The sequence below is a fragment of the Rattus norvegicus genome, chromosome 12, assembly GCF_036323735.1.
Source record: "Rattus norvegicus strain BN/NHsdMcwi chromosome 12, GRCr8, whole genome shotgun sequence".
Lineage (NCBI taxonomy): Eukaryota > Metazoa > Chordata > Mammalia > Rodentia > Muridae > Rattus > Rattus norvegicus.
The window spans coordinates 1,175,505-1,194,939 of NC_086030.1; the positions used below are offsets into that span (position 1 = coordinate 1,175,505).

General features: G+C 41.9%; 1 pseudogene; it reads right to left on the bottom strand.

Moving 5' to 3' along the window:
• The window catches only part of LOC120099626 (uncharacterized), a 94,854-nt pseudogene extending 81,282 nt beyond the window's left edge, over window positions 1-13,572 (bottom strand).
• Between the last annotated feature and the right edge of the window lie 5,863 nt (window positions 13,573-19,435).

Here is a 19,435-nt window from a genome sequence, read left to right on the forward strand (position 1 = left end):
GAGGCCACATTCCCTGTGATTCAAAGTACTTCTGAATATCCTGACACTAAGATGTTTTATATACATCTTGGACCATATGGGTGCTCATATGTCCATAGTATGCTAAAACAATCTGCAAGTAGAGGGCAAATCCCCTCTGAGGGATGATAGAAGACCCAATAGCTATACAATCTTTGCATGTGTATCTCATGGATCACAGAGAACCTGTCAGTGTCCTAGTAGTTCAGAGTTGATTGATATTCCCATCATGGTGCAAATCTTTTCTATATAGAGGAGCGATCGTTAATGGGGAAAATAACAATTGGATGGTCTTCTAAACTCTTCACATGTAGGACCACGGAGTCCTAAAGTTACAAATCCAAGACCCTGTGCCAGGAGGCAGACTTTCCTGTTAAAAGTCAGACACTACAGAAACAGAGCCCTGACTTTTGTTCAAAATCATACAGGACAGAAGCACTCCCTGCCTAGTGCTGGGTTCTCATCTCTGTCAGTGACACACTGGTAGGAACTATTCACTTGTACGAGCTCCTTGTACCTCTCCATGGCATAACTTATTGAGTTGGTCACCATTTGCATAGCCATCATTCTCATCTCATGTTTGGATTGAAGTATTAGCAATTCGAGATCCGGCCTGTCTTAGGGCATTGCCCAAGGAACAAATAACTGTCTGAATTCATGATTTCAGAATTAGGTGAAATGTAAATAAGAAATATCCATTAAAAATTCAAATTTAAGAGTGGGGAGGGAAGAATGTGGCAAACACAAAGACCAGAGCAAAACCACAACAGTGAGACAACATCAATTCTTTCAAGGAAATATTTCTACGCAAATCAGCAAACATTTATTTTGAAAAAAGGACTCTTTAAAAGGCTGTGGAGATATGGTTCTGCAAAGACCCCTCTGTACTAGAGTGGGTAGAGCCTGTGAAATGCCTGTTTAGGAATAACAAACGTCCAGAATTTATTACCACAATCACCATTTCTAGGTCACAATAAACGGTCCCTGATAGCTAAAAAAAAAAAAAAAGTAAAGTCAAAAAATAAATGAAGTTCAAATCAGTCAAAAAAAGATTACCTGAAATCAGACTATTGACTTGATTACTTAAAGCCAATTTATGGCACATACTTGCTCCTTTGAACTGTATCCTATTTGTGCTGATTAAACTTATTATCCTGAGCACAGGACAACAGAGCCAGGTTACCAGGTCCAAGGAGCTGACTGTCAAGAGTTGGCCAGGTAAGCATGAAGGCATTGACTAATTCTGTAAGAAGTTTCCTCCAGTCTGTGCCACAGCCTTGGGTCCAACAGATAGTTATGATGACATTTCTTTTGTTTTGAAAGCAGGGATTCTCAAACCTTGTTTCCTATTGTTACATGAATTCCCAGAGGGCATAACTACTTTGACAGGGAAGAGGATTTGTAACCCCTCCTTCCCTCAGGAGAGTCCTATCTACCACCAAAGTAAATAGAAGGTGCAAAGAGTTCTGTTGGTCCATGTGGGCTTCCACACTATCATGACCCGCAAACTGTCCAACAGACAGATCCTTAGATCCCATCAAAGGTCCCATTCTCCAGATCCTGAGCAAAACACCCAGAAATACGTTCATATAAATACATACCAACACATATACAAACACAATTAGAATGCCAACTACTTCCATGGAGATGCCATAGAATCAGTGTATAGTGAACAAAATCAGAGTAAATGAGTGATGGCATGCTGGCATTTCATTCCCTCACTTAGTTGCATCAAGTGTAACCAGGTCCTTCCAGCTATTGACAGAACTTATGCTAATCCAAGGAGCTCAGGGTCAAGTAAAAAGGAGGTTGACCCTAAACACACAGCACCTAGCTTATCTCACAAGCCAATGCCTGCCAAGGCTCCTCAAAATCCAGGATGAGAGGTGAAACTCTCTCGTGATATGAGGAAATCTTGGGTTAGCAGAGAGAGAGCACAAGACAGCGAACAGGTTACTGGGCATAATGACTACCTGTAGTCCCAATCATCATAGATATAAAGGTCCAGGATTTGATAAGTTCATGCCTCTCGAATTTACACTTCTGGATTTCAAATTTGAGTTCCTACAGTTCCTTTAGACGCTTCTCTTGCTTACTGATGACATTTGGGGATGATGCCCTCCTACCAAAACCTGTAGATAGATAAACCCAAGTGAATTTGCATATTTGATGGCCCATGGGAGGAAAAGAGCATTCTGAGTCCCAAAAGGAGGTTGAGGAAGAGGAAATGGTAGAGACTGGGTGAATGCCTGAAACAGCAGAAAAGCTTTCTTCGAGCTGGATTCTTTTTTTTTTTTAAGATTTATTTATTTATTTTGTATATGAATACACTGTTGCTGTCTTCAGACACACCAGAAGAAGGCATCGGATCCCTTTACAGATGGTTGTGAGCCACCATGTGGTTGCTGGGAATTGAATTCAGGACCTCTGGAAGAGCAGTTGGTGCTCTTAACCACTGAGCCATCTCTCCAGCCCTCGAGCTGGATTCTTAAGCTATGACCCTCTTTCCAACCTCTAATGCCATACATGTGACAAGCTCACTATTATAGAACCCCTCGCCCTGAAACGTATAACCTGACTCAGACATAAACATGTGGGACATTGTTATGTCATATCAGATGTGGTGCAGGTAAATCCTGGAGTTCATAATGTTTAGCACCATCAAGCTCTAATCATATGTGTTCCAGCCCAAAGTATCTAAGACCTACACTCATGACTAGGGGTGCATCTTTCCTTGTTCTTGTCATCAGAGACTTATGTACCCTACAGTAATCTAGAAGACGAAGTGCTTTAACTCCCAACCGTGGATGGTCACATTGTTAATCTCACAGTGCCTTCCTCTGCCATTCATTGACACAAACAATTAAAAAGCTTCTAGAAAAGAAACTGAAGGCTTACCAATTTCTGACTTTCTCTCAAATTAATGATCAGGAACTCCTGACTCTTGGTTTGCCTTTGAGAAATCCTAAGGCTCATGCTTGTAAGGCCTAGTCTTAGAAGGCACATCTCAAACCTACCTCATCAAGGAAGTTCCCCAACTCTGCCCAGGACTCACCAAGCCTTCCCCAGAATGATTTCATCCTTCCTGTTTTACTAGACAGGAGGTCAGCTTCCTTCTGCCTTGGTGTGGTCTCTCCTTGATCTCCACTCTCCCTCCAAATAACCTGAGCAGCTGGCAAAACATGCCTGTTTGTGAGCCCAAAGGGAACTGAAGGAATTTCCCAAAGGCAGTTGGTGTCACCACAACACAATCACAGAAGATTCAAGGGATCTCTTAGATACAACAGATTGTCCAATGAAGGGCTTACTGATGATGTCACTGGGAAGTTCTATGGCCTACCTGCTAACTAGCTCTCCCCAAATTGATCAATTTCTGTGGGGGCCCTTTCCTGCAGTCTCTAATGTGTCACCAGAAATACCGTTTGGCAACCTCTATTCCAAAGCTAGATATTTCTCTCTGCTTCACTAGAAGTCATCAATGCTTTTGCTGGGGAGAAAGGCTTACAACCCTGAATTGGATAAGAAATTTTTCTTAGCACCCAAATCTCTAGGGACCATGGATGAGGGAGATTTTTCTTAAAAATAAATCTACCACCTTAGACAATGGATGTGATATACATTTCTATTCCCAAGGTTTTCCCTTTTTCTGGAGGCCAATATCTTTCTTCTATACTTTGACTGTGTAAAACCTGGAAATATTTGCTTACTGTGCAGTCCTTCACACCTTGACATTGTTTCATTTACACATCCATGTATTCCACAAAATCAATGGTCTATAATACTATTTTTTTTGTAATAAAACTCCCTTTTCTTGGGAATATAGGGATCAACTACAGGGTATATATAAAATTATAAATTTCTGTGCCTTTTATATTCTAAGTTGGACATCCTCACTTTTTGAAACACAACAAGACAATTAAATTGGACATCAGTGAGCAAACGTCAACCTGGACCTTGTGTTACTACATTGTAATGACATAGCCATCACTTCTCCAATACCATTCTTCCTGAATTTCCAAGTCCTATCATAAGGATATTGTGGGCTGCACTGTGATCTTTTACTCATATCACACATAAAAATCAGGAGGATGGGCACGGACTGGAAAGGCCTAAGGTCAGGTTAAACCTCAATTTTAATGGGTCCGTAAGTTCAGGAGGGAGGCCATTTGGCATTGTCATATATGGATTCTGTGTTCTTATCCTAGGTGTAATGCCACCTGAATGTGTGCTTTAATGCCACCTAACCTCACTAATGTCAGAGTGAAGCTCATGTATGACTTTTGTGGGACGAGCAATGCCTTTTACTACCATCTCCATTTGTACAACATCACTATGCAAAGCTAAAAACAGAGGGGTGGAGATTGTGGATTCCTTGGAAGTTGAGGGTCTTTTCTTTTGATTAAGGCACATATTTTTCCTATGTAATTTTTTCCCTTGCTTTTTCATTAATGATGGGTGACATCTTTCCTGGCCTGACATATACTGGGAACCAATTTTTGGATTACCAGAGCTTCTATTTTAGATATGACAGGCCCACCAAGGGTCCTACTGCATACAGAAGGTATGAAAAAGTCCCAGTTGCTGGAGTAAGTTCAAAAAGTCTGTGACAACAAAGACCTGATTGAGAAAATAAGAGACAAGCTGTTCATCAAGATCATAGTTGTATGATAGTAAGAAAATGTGAATAAGGCATCAGGTGAAAAGATCAATTAGGAGGTCATAGGCCTAGAAGGGGTAGCCTTTGCTCTCAGCGGAGCTGCCATTCTTTCACCCATTCCTTGACCTCTGCCACAAGACCAGAGATTTCCCCAAACAACTGTCTGGCCTTACTCAAAGACCTGGCAGGGCTTCTCCCTGTAGAATAGGAACTGCAGAGTCCTTGAGGATCCACTAAGAGATCCTCACTAAGAGGTCTCCTCCACACAGGTTCCTTGTTGTCAAAGGAAAATATTCCTGCAGAATCCTGCCATGGCAGTAGGAATTTCAAGTAGGCTGCTCTTAGGTCCAGCTCACTGGATGCAGGCCTGAGGCCCAGCAGTATCTGGGGAAAGAAGCAGCACACACTACCTCACAGCTCTCTCTTTGTTGGATGCAACTGCTAGAACTGTAATAGGATTTTTGTTTCTTCGTTTGTTTATTAGAAATACCTACAAAGCTGGTTAAAGTTGCAACATGCCTTTAATACCAGCGTGCAGAATTTTTTTAAATCACTGTTTTATGTTTGGATATTGTTTTTACTCCCCTCAGCAAATATCTCTGTGCTTAGAATGTTAAGCACATGCTCTGGAGGGACCTATTATTCAAGTTAGGCAAAGCTTTTGTTCTTACCAATCAGTCCACAGATGATGCCATTACTTACTTTCAAATAAGAAAACAGTCATAGAGAGGTGAGTTAATCTGTAAGCTATCACAGAAGAAACACATCATGACTGTGGAATGGCACCCCAATCTTTTGCATTTCCTAAGTTCTTTTATTTCTTCTTTTTATTTTTGACATTTTTATTGGATTTTGGGGGTATATTTCATTTTTTTTCAATCCTCACAGGTATCCTTTATTCCTCTCCTCCCATTTACAAGTAGGAATTTCACCTGTAATTGTTAGTCCAGATAGTTTGGTCTATGGCTTAGATGTCCCCTTGGCCTGTTGCCTTAGCATAAGCTGTGTTAGAGGCAGGCACAATGGTTCAGGACTTAACAAATAATAAATTCCACTACATCTGGATTCCTAGCCTCACAGTCAGAAAGGGACTATATTTCTATTCACTATGGAAAAAAAAGACCCAGTTCATTAACAAGTAAAAAAAAATTCTCAAATTTATTAAAGGGTTTACCATGGTCATACAGTTTTTCAAATACCTGGCATTCATCGTTTTTCAAATCCAAAAATTTCTTTCTTGTTCACATTTTCTTTTTTTGATTATTTCTTAGTTTTTTAAATTTTTTTAGATTTAATTTTTAATAGATATATTCCCTTATTTACATTTCAAATGTTATTCCCTTTCCAGGTTTCCAGTCCATTTTCCCCCTCCAGCGCCCCCCCCCCACCCCATCTGGGTCTTTCACTTGTTTCGTTAAAATACCCGAAAGATAATTTATATTATTTGGGCCTATTGTGAAGGGTATCATTTCCCTAATTTCTTTCTCAGCCTGTTTACCGTTTGAATAGAGGAAGGCTACTTAATTCTTTGAGTTAATTTTATACTCCAACAGTTTGCTGAATTTGTTGATCAGATTAAGTAATGCTCTGGTGGAAGTTTCGTGTCACGTAAGTATACTATCATATCATCTTCAAATATTAGTATTTTGACTTCTTCCCTTCTAATTTGTATCCCTTTGACCTACTTTCATTGTCTGATCGCTATAGCTAGGACTTCAAGTGCCATATTGAAAAAGTAGGGAGAGAGTGGGCTGCCTTGTCTAGTCCCTGATTTTAGAAAACCTGATTTTCCTTCAAGTTTTCTCAATTTAGTTTGAGGTTACTTACTGGATTGCTGTATTTTGCTTTTACTATGTCTAGATATAGGCCTTGAATTCCTCATCTATCCAGGACTTTATTCATGAAAGAGTATTTAATTTTTTCAAATGATTTCTCAGCATCTAATGAAATGATCATGGGGTTTTTTCCATTAAATTTGTTTACATGGATATTTCGTTGATGGATTTCCGTATATTAAAACATCGCTGCATTCCTGTGATGAGGCCTACTTGATCAAGATGGATGATCGTTTTGATGTGTCCTTGGATTCAGTTTGCAAGAATTTTATTGAGCATTTTTGCATCAATATTCATAAAGGAAATTGGTCTGAAGTTCTCTATCTTTGTTGTATCTTTGTGTGGTTTAGGTGTAAGAGTAGTTGTGGCTTCATAGAAGGGACTTGGTAGTACTCTGTCTGTTTCTGTTTTGTGGAATAGTTTGCACAGTATTGGTATGAAGTCTTCCATGAAGGTCTAATAGAATTCTGCACTAAACCCATCAGGTCCTGGGCTCTTTTTGGATGGGAGACTTTTAATAACTGCTTCTATTTCTTTAGGAGTTATGGGGTTTTTCCATGGTTTATTTGTTCCTGATTTAACTTTGGTATCTGGTATCGGTCTAGAAAATTGTCCATCTCTTACACAATTTCGAGTTGTGTTGAATATAGGTTTTTGTAGTACAATCTGATGAGTTTATTTAATTTCCTCAGATTCTGTTATTGTGACTCCCTCTTCAGACCTCATTTTGCTAATTGGCATACACTCTCTGTGACCTCAGGTTAGTCTGCCTAAGGGTTTATCTATCTTATTGATTTTCTCAAAGAACCAGCTCCTGGTTTTGTTGACTCTTTGTAGAGACCTTTTTGTTTCTTCTTGGTTGATTTCATCCCTGAGTTTGATTATTTCCTGCCTTCTACTGCTCTTGGGTTTATTTAATGCTTGTTCTAGAGCTTTTAGGTGTGCTGTCAAGCTGCTGACATATGCTTTCTCCTGTTTCTTTTTGCAGGCATTCAGAGCTATGAGTGTTCCTCTCAGTGCTGCTTTCATTGTGTCCCATAAGTTTGGGTATGTTGTATCTTCATTTTCACTAAATTCTAAGAAGTCTTTAATTTCTTTCTTATTTCTTCCATGACTAAGTTGACATTGAGTTCATCTTCCATGTATATATGGGCTTTCTGTCATTTTTGTTGTTATTGATGACCAGCCTTAGTCCATTGTTATCCAATAGGATGAATGAGATTACTTTTATCTTCCTGTATCAGTTGAGGCCTGTTTTGTGACTGATTATATGGTCAATTTTGGAGAAGGTACCATGAGGTGATGAGAAGAAGGTATATCCTTTGGTTTTAGGGTGGAATATTCTATAAATATCTGTTCAATCCATTCGTTTCATAACTTCTGTTAGTTTCTCTATGTCTCTGGTTAATTTCTGTTTCCCCGAACTGTCCATTGGTGAAAGTGGGGTGTAGAACTATTATTGTTTGAGGAGCAATGTGTGATTTGAGATTTAGTAAGGTTTCTCATGGTTTAGGGACACAACTGCTATACAACTGACAACTATAGCAATCACCCAGAACATCTGCACAAAGCCCGTGACGGTTGCCACATGAGGATGAGTGGCTTTCAAAGTTCATCATGATTTTTGGTAAGATCTTCCTTGTAATTGATGGCTTGACTTCCCACAAACATGTTCCAGTTTTGTAGAATCTCCTCCTTGGTTAGCATCTCATCCTTTCAGTGGCGAATCTCATCCTTGTCCAGCTTCCCATCCTTGTTCAGATCTGGGAAATCATTGATCTGCTCCCATTTGGACAAAACCCAGTCTGGCTCAGGGCCATTGTCCTCATGGGAAAAACATGTCCACAATATACTCATCCTGGTCCACAAGTCCTTCCCTGTTCTTGTCGATATCCTCCAGGGTTTCCAGAACTACAATCTCCTTCATATGTTTCAACTGCTCTGGGTTCAGAAAGGCAATGAATCCCTCCCGAGTACCTGTCAGGTTGCTGTCAATGTCTGAAGCCTTAAACCTCCTCTCATCTCATGGAGGCATTTTTTTAAAGGTGTGATGATCAGAGCTATCTTGGAATTCAGCAAGGTTTCCCAGGTAGTAGCCATAAGTGGACTGCTTGTATTCTTCCCAAGAGATCTTTTCGTCTATGTCCCTATCATAATCCTTCCAGAGTTTAGCCACATTATGGTAGATGTATCTTTTTGGTACCTGTTTGATCCAAATTTTCAGCTGCTCAGTAGTAACAAGGCCGCCTCCATCACTGTCTATTGGATCAACAATTTTCCCTAGCCTCTCCTTGCTCTCATCCAGGCTTAGCTATCAAAGGTCTTGGAGTCCTCCTTGCCCAGGAAGACCTCATGATCATACAGGAAGCTATGCTTGTCCTCTGGTGGCCACAGGCCCAGATCTGAATCGGGACAAACTATGTGCTCCTTGCTCATCATGCTCTTGGCCCTGAATGCCAGCACCAGTGCCAGCAGCAGCCCATGGAGAGTCCCAGGATGACACCTGGCACCAGAGTCACGAACAAAGGGAGGCAGCAGGGAAGTAGGGGGCTAGCAGCACCTTATCCGCTGTCCCCTACCCAGAGAGGGCTTTTGTTACATTTCAAATGTTATCCCTTTTGCTGGTTTCCCATACATAAAACCCCTTATAACACCCCTTTCCCCTTTCTACTCGGTGGGTGTTACCACACCCACCCAACCACCCAGGCCTACCTGCCTCCCTGTTCTGATTTTCCCCTACACTGGGGCATCAAGTCTTGATAAGACCAAGGGCTTCTCCTCCCATTGGTGCCCAACAAGGCCATCCTTTTCTACATATGCAGCTATAGTCATGGGTCTGTCCATGTGTACTCTTTGGGTGATGGTGTCAGCCCTGGGAGCTCTGGGTGTTCCTTATTGTTGTTCTTATGGGGCTGTAAACCCCTTCAGCTCCCTCAATCCTTTCTCTTACTCCTCCATTGAGGACCCTGTTCTCAGCTAAGTGGTCGGCTGTAAGCATCTGCCTCTGTATTTGTCATGCTCTTTAGTCAACTTTTTTGAACAGATCACCACAGAAGAACAAAGATGTATTGTCTTGGAGTGATGTTGTATCGACAAATAGATGATTTCTTACTTCTGAATGATGATTGTAAAAGAATTCCTAAAATTAGATTAGTAATTCAAAGCCCGTTTATAATAGGACTGCTATTATGTTCTCTCTGATAATCAAAATTGCATTGAAAACTCTTCCATTCTTAAAGTGTCATGAGTAAATTGCTTCTGCAATACCAAGCAGGCATCTCCAAATTAGAGCCCATTCTAAGAGCGTATAAACCAATTAACCAAAGTTCATAAAAAGAGAATTAATGACTTACTATAGGTGCAAGGACCGAACATAAAAAATTGACTGGATTTGCCTATAGGTAATTTCATTTACTCTTTTCTCACAAAAATTACAGTTTTTACTCTCCACGAACCTGTAGAGCCAGTGACTGATGATGACAGTTTATCCTAATAATTACTCTTAATGGATATGCATGTAAATATTCTCTGTTGTAAACTTATTATTCAACTTATGATTTGAATTCGTGTGCAAACTTGTGGTGAACTTTTTACCATGTGATGATGTATTCCGAAAGATATACAAATGCTGAGGACAAAGAGAGAGAAAGCTTTTTACACAGAACTGAACCGAACAGGACAGAACTCAAGAATAACTTAGAAGTAAAGGTATAGTGTTGAGAATAAGGCCTTGAGAGTAAGGAAATTATTGTGACATAAGAGCAAGAGGAAAGGAGATAAGAAGAGTGCAAAGAGAACTTTTTAAGCGAACTTTTTGGAGGCAAACTTTTGTACAAACTTTTAGGAAAACTGAAGAACTTATATATAAATGTTAAAATCACTGCTCATCAGCCTTCAGCGAGGCTCACTGGCTAGCCTCTGCTCTTCAGTCAGGCTCAATGGCTAGCCTCTGCTCTTCAGCCTTCAGCGAGGCTCACTGTCTAGCCTCTGCTCTTCAGTCATGCTCACTGGCTAGCCTTTGCTCTTCAGTCAGGCTCACTGGCTAGCCTTTGCTCTTCAGCTAGGCTCACTGGCTAGCCTTGCTCTTCAGCTGGGCTCACTGCCTAGCCTCTCTTCTTCAGCTGGGCTCACTGGTCTATGGGGTCCTAGCACATTGCTTAACCATCTGCTCATGACTGCCTGACCACACTGACCACCTGACCGCACTTATTTCTTAAAGCCATTCTCTAGAAAGAGCACAAGAAACCAAAGAGAAACACCACCGGGACATTTTCCCATGGGCTCCGCTTAACCTTAAGTACTTTTGTTACTGCTTTAAAAAAGTGAAATACAATTTCTGCTATTCATATGGCCAAGAGAGCTGTGCAGTAGTCGTTGCTTTATGGAATTTGGTGCTAAATCAAAAGATTCCTTTATTCTATTACAATGTTATCTGTATGTTGTATGATGTATCTTTAGAAAACACAACACTAAATTCCTAAAATTTACATGTTTTAAGACATCAGCTCATGGAGAAACATAACTGCTTACCTATCTAGACTGACCTTTTTCGCTATATTGCAGGTATAATCAAGTTTCTACACTACTTCCATGATTTTCAAGAAGGCTTAAGACAAAAATAACTTGAACATAATGGCCAGAAAGGGGATTCTGTCAAGTTGTCTTATGTGGGACAAGATACCAAGATATGACTGGTAAACCTAAAACCATCTGTTCCCAAAACTAACAGAACGTATAGAAAATACATACTTTCTTACCATTCCTCTGCCCTGATGGTTAAGTGATTTATTGAGCACCTACTATGATCTTAGCACTGTGCATCTAAGGGTGAAATGGTGAATAAAAAACTTAATAAAAAGCTTCATTAAGGAATAAAGAAAAATGAAACATAACTTTGAAACTCAGATTCCATATAAGAAACACTACGATTTCTTAACTGGTGATTTCTGAAAATTTCATCATTTTTTACATGGGCTTCAACAGTAATGATACTCAGTCTCGATTTTGTTAGTCGCAAATATGCAAGTCACACTTCTTTCTTGGCTCCCACAACTGTCAACGGGAACAACACTGTCACTGTCCATTGTGCTTCCCTATCAATCCTGCTATGGATGGTATAAATTCGAGTCTTTTAAATGTGAATACAGGCCACCAAAAATCCTTGAGGGGAAATTACACAAACCGGTATATTCTCTAAAACATTCACATAGGATTTTACTGATATCACAATGCAAATTCACCAAAAATATTTAACCAATAAAAGCAGAAATATTGAATAGGTCTACAAATAGGATGGATAATCATATATACTTGAAAACAACTATCATGGGAACAAAGGATGTACTAGGAGATAAGATACATCACTAAAAGCTACACAAGCAGCAAAAAGGACGCTACATTTCTTGGTTTAAAAGTTAGGTGATGGGGGTTGGGGATTTAGCTCAGTGGTAGAGCGCTTGCCTAGCAAGCGCAAGGCCCTGGGTTCGGTCCCCAGCTCCAAAAAAAAAAAAAAAAAAGAAAAAGAAAAAAAAAGTTAGGTGATACACTTGATCTTTAAAGACAGGCAATGAACTTGATCTTGAAGCTCTCCAACTGTGCCCTGTCCACATAGAAACTGAAGCAGTAGATGACAAGGCTAGATGCAGTTTTACAATGGCCTCTTTTTTTTTTTTTTTGTAAAATATACTTATTTATAAGTTAGACAATGCAGCTGTCTTCAAACACACCAGAAGAGGGCATCAGATCTCATTACAGATGGTTGTGAGCCACCATGTGGTTGCTGGGATTTGCGCTCAGGACCTCTGGAAGAACACTTGGTGCTCCTAACCACTGAGCCATCTCTCCAGCCCTCACAACGGCCTCTTACACAGCATCAAAGTGCTCTACTTCACTAGATGGATCCAGGGTGATAACAGAGAAACGTTCACAGTTCCTGAGCACTTCTGAGTTCAAATACCTCCAGTGCCAACTCTGTGCTGTTGGCACATTCTGACCTGTATCCTAATTGTTGTCAGCCACAAAAAGGACGGGTTAGCACCACACAGTATTCACTGCCCTATTCTAAAAACCCTTTCGATTCTGAAAAAGCAACATTCCATGCTTGCTCCATATTTGAGGAAGCCAAATGGTTGGTCTGGCTCAAGGCTTTACTTTTCTTAGCTTATCAACTTTCTTTTTCCACTTCTTGTCACAGGAAATATTTTTTTATGCTGCAACTACACGGCAATATTTGAACGAAACCACCATAAACTCTGGGTGTCACCTCCTGAAATTTAAAATTCACCTAGCAATTCCTGGCCTTCTAAACAACACCATGGAAAATAAACGAAAACAAGCAAAACCATTCCAAAGGCACTTGCTGATCTGGAGGCCTGCTCAGAGCAGGTAGGAAAGAATTAAATTATGCGGAGCTGTAATCTTTCAGAGCTTTGCAGGCTAAAAAAGAGGGAATCTCTGTTTCTGTTCCCTTTCTCCAAGTAATTGAAGGAGGGGTATTTTACATCCTCCCAATACAATCCCTTGCAAGGCCCAACCAATTACAAATAGATTAGAAGAAATCTATTAAATAATATATATATTCATTGCCTGAGGTTTTAAGAAAATATATTCCCATGATCCCCGATTCCCGTTCTTTAACATACAATAGAAACTTTACAGGGAGCGCGCCACCAGGCTAAGCTGCCTCTGAAAAGCCTGTCCTGCCCTGGGAGGTACAAGGCCATTTAATTCAAGTCAATCTAGAGAGAGGTGAGAGCCCCAAGTTGCTCTGGGGATGTCAGAGCACAGCTCTCATGCACACTCCAAATCACCTGTCCATTCTTTCTCAATGCCATGGGCTTTGCAATCCCTGCTTCAGCTCTCCAAACATCCCTGAATCCTCGCTTCCCCTACCCAATGGGCTCACTTTGCAACGCCTCCTTCTGGCACTGCTTCCCCAGGGCTGTGAGAGTGAGTTCAAGAATGCCCGCGGGTCTCCTACCTACATTGATGCTGCTGCTCTGGCAGCTTGCTGTCCCTGGGGATCAGACCTGCGGCAAGGCTAGGGGTCTGTGCGAATGCCATGCCTCGAGGTACCCTGGCAGGACTGGCCCGGGCTACGTCCCTGGACACTCCGAGGCTGAGGTCACCATTGGAAACCCCGCCACAGTCAAAGCGCGCCGGACCGTGGCCCAGGTGACCCCCAGCGCCGCTACCGCCCCCTTACCTGGCTGTTTCTTCCACTTTTTCTTTTATTTTTTTCTTTCTCTTTTTGATCGCGATGTGGCGCCTGGAAAGAGCTCGCCTCCAGCAAGGAGGACATCATGCAGGCAGAATCACCTCTTTGGCCTGCGGCGATCGGAGAGGGAGAGGGAGTTTAGTCACTCTCAGCGGCGACCCCACTGCTGGCACAAGTGAAAGAAAAACACGCCCAAGCACACGCGCCACTGCAGTCGCCAAAAATATCGCGCGCGCCGCTTCCCGTCAGGCTCTGCGCTCACCTACGAATTCCCAGTGCCTTAAGGTCCCACGCTCATCGAAGAGCTCTGTGTGCCCTCAGTCCAGGCTCATGCTCGATGGAGCCGGGGTGGGGAGGATACATGCAGCCATTCCGCAACACGGGCAACGCGGGGAGGCGCGTAACGCGGAGGTCCGGGCTCCACCAAGACCCCTCAGTCCCCTCTCGTGGCTCTTCGGAGGCCTAGGCACACCATGATCTGCCCGCCCATCGCCTGCTGAGCTGCACGCTGCCCCCTACAGGCTGCGGGGACCTGTTCAGGCTCCACTACGAGCATTGGGATTGTGTTTGACAATCTCCTAAACCGGCTCAGCAGGGCACAAGCCACCCCCACCTGTCCTCACCTGAAGGCATCCTGAGGGGGCAGCTAGCTCACATCCCACAGGCAGGCCGCAGGGCACCGGGCCATGGTCTTCGTTCTGCACCTTGTTGCCAGCCCCCCACTCACAACCCGGTCCCTTGCCATCCTGCTCCCACTGAACTTCCTCAGTGGAGCAAACCCATTTCACATACAGAAATCAATTCCTTATATGTCCCTGGACTGCTAAACCCAACAGGACAGAATGAAGGGGTCTTCCTGTAGGAGTTCTCTAAAAGTGATGTTTTCACTAATCACCTAAAGGATCCTGCCACTCCTGTAGTGGACTCTAATCTTCTGCATTTACATGTCAATTAAAAAAATTGATGTAGCAACAAAGATTCTTCAACCCTTTCACTGAGAGCTCTGAACTGAGTAGGGGCATCCTGAGAGTCATACACCCAGAATGGGTTGTTGTTTTAGTTGTTTGTTTGTTTGGTTGTTGTTTATGGACTTACTGTCTAATTCACAATTGCCCTCCAAAATGAACACTTGTCTAGTTCACTCTAAATTCCCAACAGATCGTATCAGGGAGATTTCGTTGAAATAAACTTGGGATTTAAATTAAAACCTTCCCCAAAGCATCTTGGCATATCTGTAACTAATGATGCCAGAGACCCAAGACCTGTACCAGGTTCTGATTGATCCCTGACCTAAGTACTTGTCTCCCACAAACTCCTGCTCACACGTGGTTTGGAAAGATACTGGCTCCACAAGCAGCCAACGGTTTGGTACCTTGATATGGTAACAGGAAGAGACATGTTCTTGGAACATGCAATTCTTGGCTCGCAACCGGATTTTTAAGCTCAGTTAAGAGGTTTTTTTCCTTACAAACAATAGAGTAAGCAAGTATTTCTCCTCCTTCATGCCTATGCCTCTTCAGTTACTACGGGATTTCCATCACGCCTGTTCTGTGAGGAATGGTGTTCAAGAGATTGTAAATAGTATGCCAAAATTTTTGCTGAAGTGTTTTCATGGCATTGTAAATTTCATAGAAGTTAGAGTTCTTTGCACATCCACTTATGAATCCATATTGACCTATAAAACATTTTAGTCTTCTACTACAGAGTCAACTAACTGGGACTCAGAGGGGCTCACAGAGATTGAACCAGCAAATAAAGAGCATGCAGGGAGCTAGACCTAGGCCTCCTACATATAGTAGCAGATGTGCTAATTGGTCTTCATGTGGGTCTCCTAACAATTGGAGTAGAGATTGTTGCCAACTATGTTGCCTGCTATTGGTTCTTCTTCCCCTAACTGGACGGCCATTTTGTGCCTCGGTGGGAGAGGATGCACTTAGTCTTGTTATGAATGGAGGTTCCAGGGTGTGGCAGTACCCAAGTGGGACTTCCCCTTCTCTAAGAAGAAGGGAGGAGGAGGAGGTAGTGGGGGAAGGATTTGTAAGTGTTGAACTGGGAGGAGAAGAGGGATGAGGGGCTTATTGGGATGTAAGGTGGAAAAAAGAAAAGAAACAAGGAAAAAAAAAACAAGAATCCCTAAAAAATAAAAACTGCTTTAGTCTTCTAAATCTAAGCTGCTGATTCCAAAGAGGGAGAACTAGAACCCTGAGAGAAACAGATGATCTCTTTGAAAAAGAGAGGTGCCTGCTTAGCAAACAGAGACTGTCTTAGAGAAGTGCACTCATCAATTCTGAAAGGCAGGTTGGTGTAACAAGGATCACAGGTTGGGATTATTCCCAGGATCAAAATGAAAGAACATATGAGAACTAGGGCCTACCTTGTGCAGCCAGCTCAGTCATCGAATGCAGGCAAGAACAGAACAGCAGAGAGGACTGAAAGGTGTATTAGTGGTCCTCCTGGCATGTGCGGCTGATTCCAAGCCTCAGGTAAGAGGCTTGAATTCTAAGAATTCAAGAATTCTAAGAACATCTAAGATTTCTGGGGTGAGTAGGGCATCAGAGAGTAGTTCACATCCAGCTTGTCCGCAAAGCATGCTTATGTCCCTCTGAGCTGACACCACGCCCTTGTGACAGAAGGAAAAACAGCATAGCAAGAGCAGGCACACATTTGTTCCCATTTCACAGACAAGATGCTAAAGCATAATTGAAATTATGCAGCTCTTCTTGAGCCAACCCCGTTTATGTCACCACTGATCAATTTCAAGGACGCCATCCACTAAAGTACAGGTCAATAGAATGGGTAGTTGTAGACAGGACCATCATTTCCAGAACAGTCCACGACAGTCACCTGGATAGTTAATACCTTAACCAGAGCACTGAGGTTTGGAGAATGCCCATCTTCTTGTTCTTTCCCCATTTTCCTCCCTGGAACAACAGGACAACAAGATACTTCCGAATATCCAGGAACCATCACCATCTTGGTAAGCTCGAGGCTCGTCCATGTAGCTCAGCAAAGAAGCAGTGAGTTTGTATCAGGCACCTGGTTTCGTTTAAAGGTTTCTCAGAGTCACCTCTCTTAACTCACACAAATACACATGGGCTGTTACTGCTCTTACCCCATTTTATGGAGAGAAATAAGGAGTCAGGATGATGAGTGTCCTGACAAAGAAGTGAGATCTCTCTTACACTCCGGAGTAGCTTAAACCCCACCCTACTCTACCAAAGACATCTCCAATCTCTGAACTGCACAGAGAAGACTCAGCTGCCTCCTCCACTCCTCCTGTATTTAAAGGAGTGTGAGTCTTGAACCTCCAGGATGATGGTGGGATGTAACTAAGGCAGAAGGATTCTGGAAGAAAAAGATTAAAACCCGAGCTTCCTTTTACTCCAGCTGCTCCAAACTAAAGAACTGGTGGGGCTTGAGCTCGGTCCATCTGGTGGACATCTGACCTCAAGCTCCTCTGGAAGCAACAAGGGAACATTTGAGATTAAATGAAGGAGACACAGAGAGAACTGCTTGTACTAATTTCACCCTGGTCGGGGAGGAGGCTAACGAGAGAACTTTCCCGAAGCTGCCTGCCAGAGTCCTATTTCATTTAGATGATGCAATGGCTTATCTAGGAAGTCCAACAAAGTGTCTCCAATCAGCCTGTGACAAAATGTACCTCAGCAAGGCCATTGACTGCACAGGGTTGGCTACATGACTCAGGCAGGAGGGCTCTCTGCAAAGGGCAAGTGCTGAGATGACTAAGAATCCCAGGACACTGAGAGCAGATGATCAGCAAGAATTAAACTGAATGCTGAGAATAGGAACCTATGGGTGGGTCATAACATCCTGGAAGCTCCCTCTGTAAGCACATATGGGAACAGCAGGGGACCCTGAGAAATATGACTGCAGGTGAAGGCACTATAATATATGACAGAATCTTCAGACAAATTGAAAAGAAAGTCCACGGCTGACAGGGGAACAGGAGAAGTAAAGCAGACTACGCAACATATGGAGAGTATACAGAGAACAAAGGGTTAAAACATGCTCTTTAGTTACACAAACTAATTGTATATAGAAATAGACAAATGCCCTTCTGCTGAAAGAAGAAACAAGAGCATCAATTCTATGACAGCACATTCTCCCATTACATTTACATTTAAATAAAAAGAATAGTGTTCGACAGAGACAAGGTCACAAAAATAAAAGCCAATGTTCGACACTAGTCCTCTCAGAAGGAAACTGGAGTAAAAATGAACACAGATTAACTCTGTACCCAAAATGCCTAGCACGGAAGTAATGAGCCAAAACACAGTAAGAAAGTAAAAACACAATCATATAAAATAATCCAACACAAAAGTAGTATGCTTTCTGACAAATCAGGACAAACTGGCAGACTATTAACCACTAAAAAAACAGCAAAAAGGTACTGTGATCAGCGGAACATTAAATTGATTTTTATTACATTTTAAGAAACACTGTTCAGTGTTAGTTATTTAGCTTAGTGGTAAAGGGTTTGGCCTGGGTTTCATCCCTAGCCTGCAAACAAAGGAACCAACAAAAAGCCATTATTCTGAGCTGCAAGTGAATGACTAATTGATTTAATAGTCATACTTTCCTGATCTTGCACAGGCATGTAATAAAAACACAGAGTCAGAAACAGAAAACAGTTGGGTGAGCTAGGTGATATTTTCCCAGTACATTAGTTATGAGTTCTTCCAAAGCTTTTAAAAAATAAGTCATTCCTATACTACTTAAATTGCTCTAAGATAAAGTTTTAAGGTACAGCATGCTTTCTTCAAAACAGTATGAATTTTTTGAGCCCCAACTTCATCATAAAAGTACAAAACCTCAGTAACATTTTACAAGTAAAGAAAAAGAGGAGGGAACCCATCCAACAGAGAAACAGTCAAGATTCTCCCTGGAGTAGACTGTTTGTATCTGTGTACTTGATTATAAAATATTAGCAACACAAGTATGGCTTCGTCTACACCAACTGCCACTAAGTACCATTTGGACATTCCATCACAATGTTCTCAAGAAGAAAGATTGCAAACAAACACAAAAAAGAATGAAATTTAATATCTTTTTTTTCAGGCTGGAGAGCCAGCCGGCTTGGTGGTTAAGAGTGCTAATTCTCCAATGCTCCCAAGTTCAATTCCCAGCAACCACATGGTGACTGACAACTATCTTTAGTGGGATCCAATGCCCTCTTCTGTCTGATGCTCTCTTCTGACATGCAGGCACACTTGCAAACAGAGTGCTCATGTACATAAATAAATAAATAAATCTTTAAAAACTAAAACCTTCTAATCAAGTAAATGTATCTACATCTAGAAGCTAGAAAAGGGTCACAGCAATATTAAAAATAATTCAGAAATGGTAAAGGGATATAAGGGAGTCATAAAATCACTGGGCAAGATGGTGTATGCCTGGAATCCCAACACTCACAAGGCTGAGGGTGGTGGATTGCCTTGTGTTCAAGGCTAGCCTAGACTACAGTCTGAGACCTTATATTAGAAAGCAAAACAATTGGGGAGGAGATAGAGAGAGAGACAGAGAGACAGAGAGACATAGAGACATAGGAGTGGGAGACAAAGACAGAGACAGAGAGAGACAGGGACAGAGAGAGACAGAGACACAGAGAGAGACCTCGATGTCATTTCTTGCACTGATGACAAGCTACTGAAGAATGTGAATGTCTCCTACCAAATACTGTGATAATGC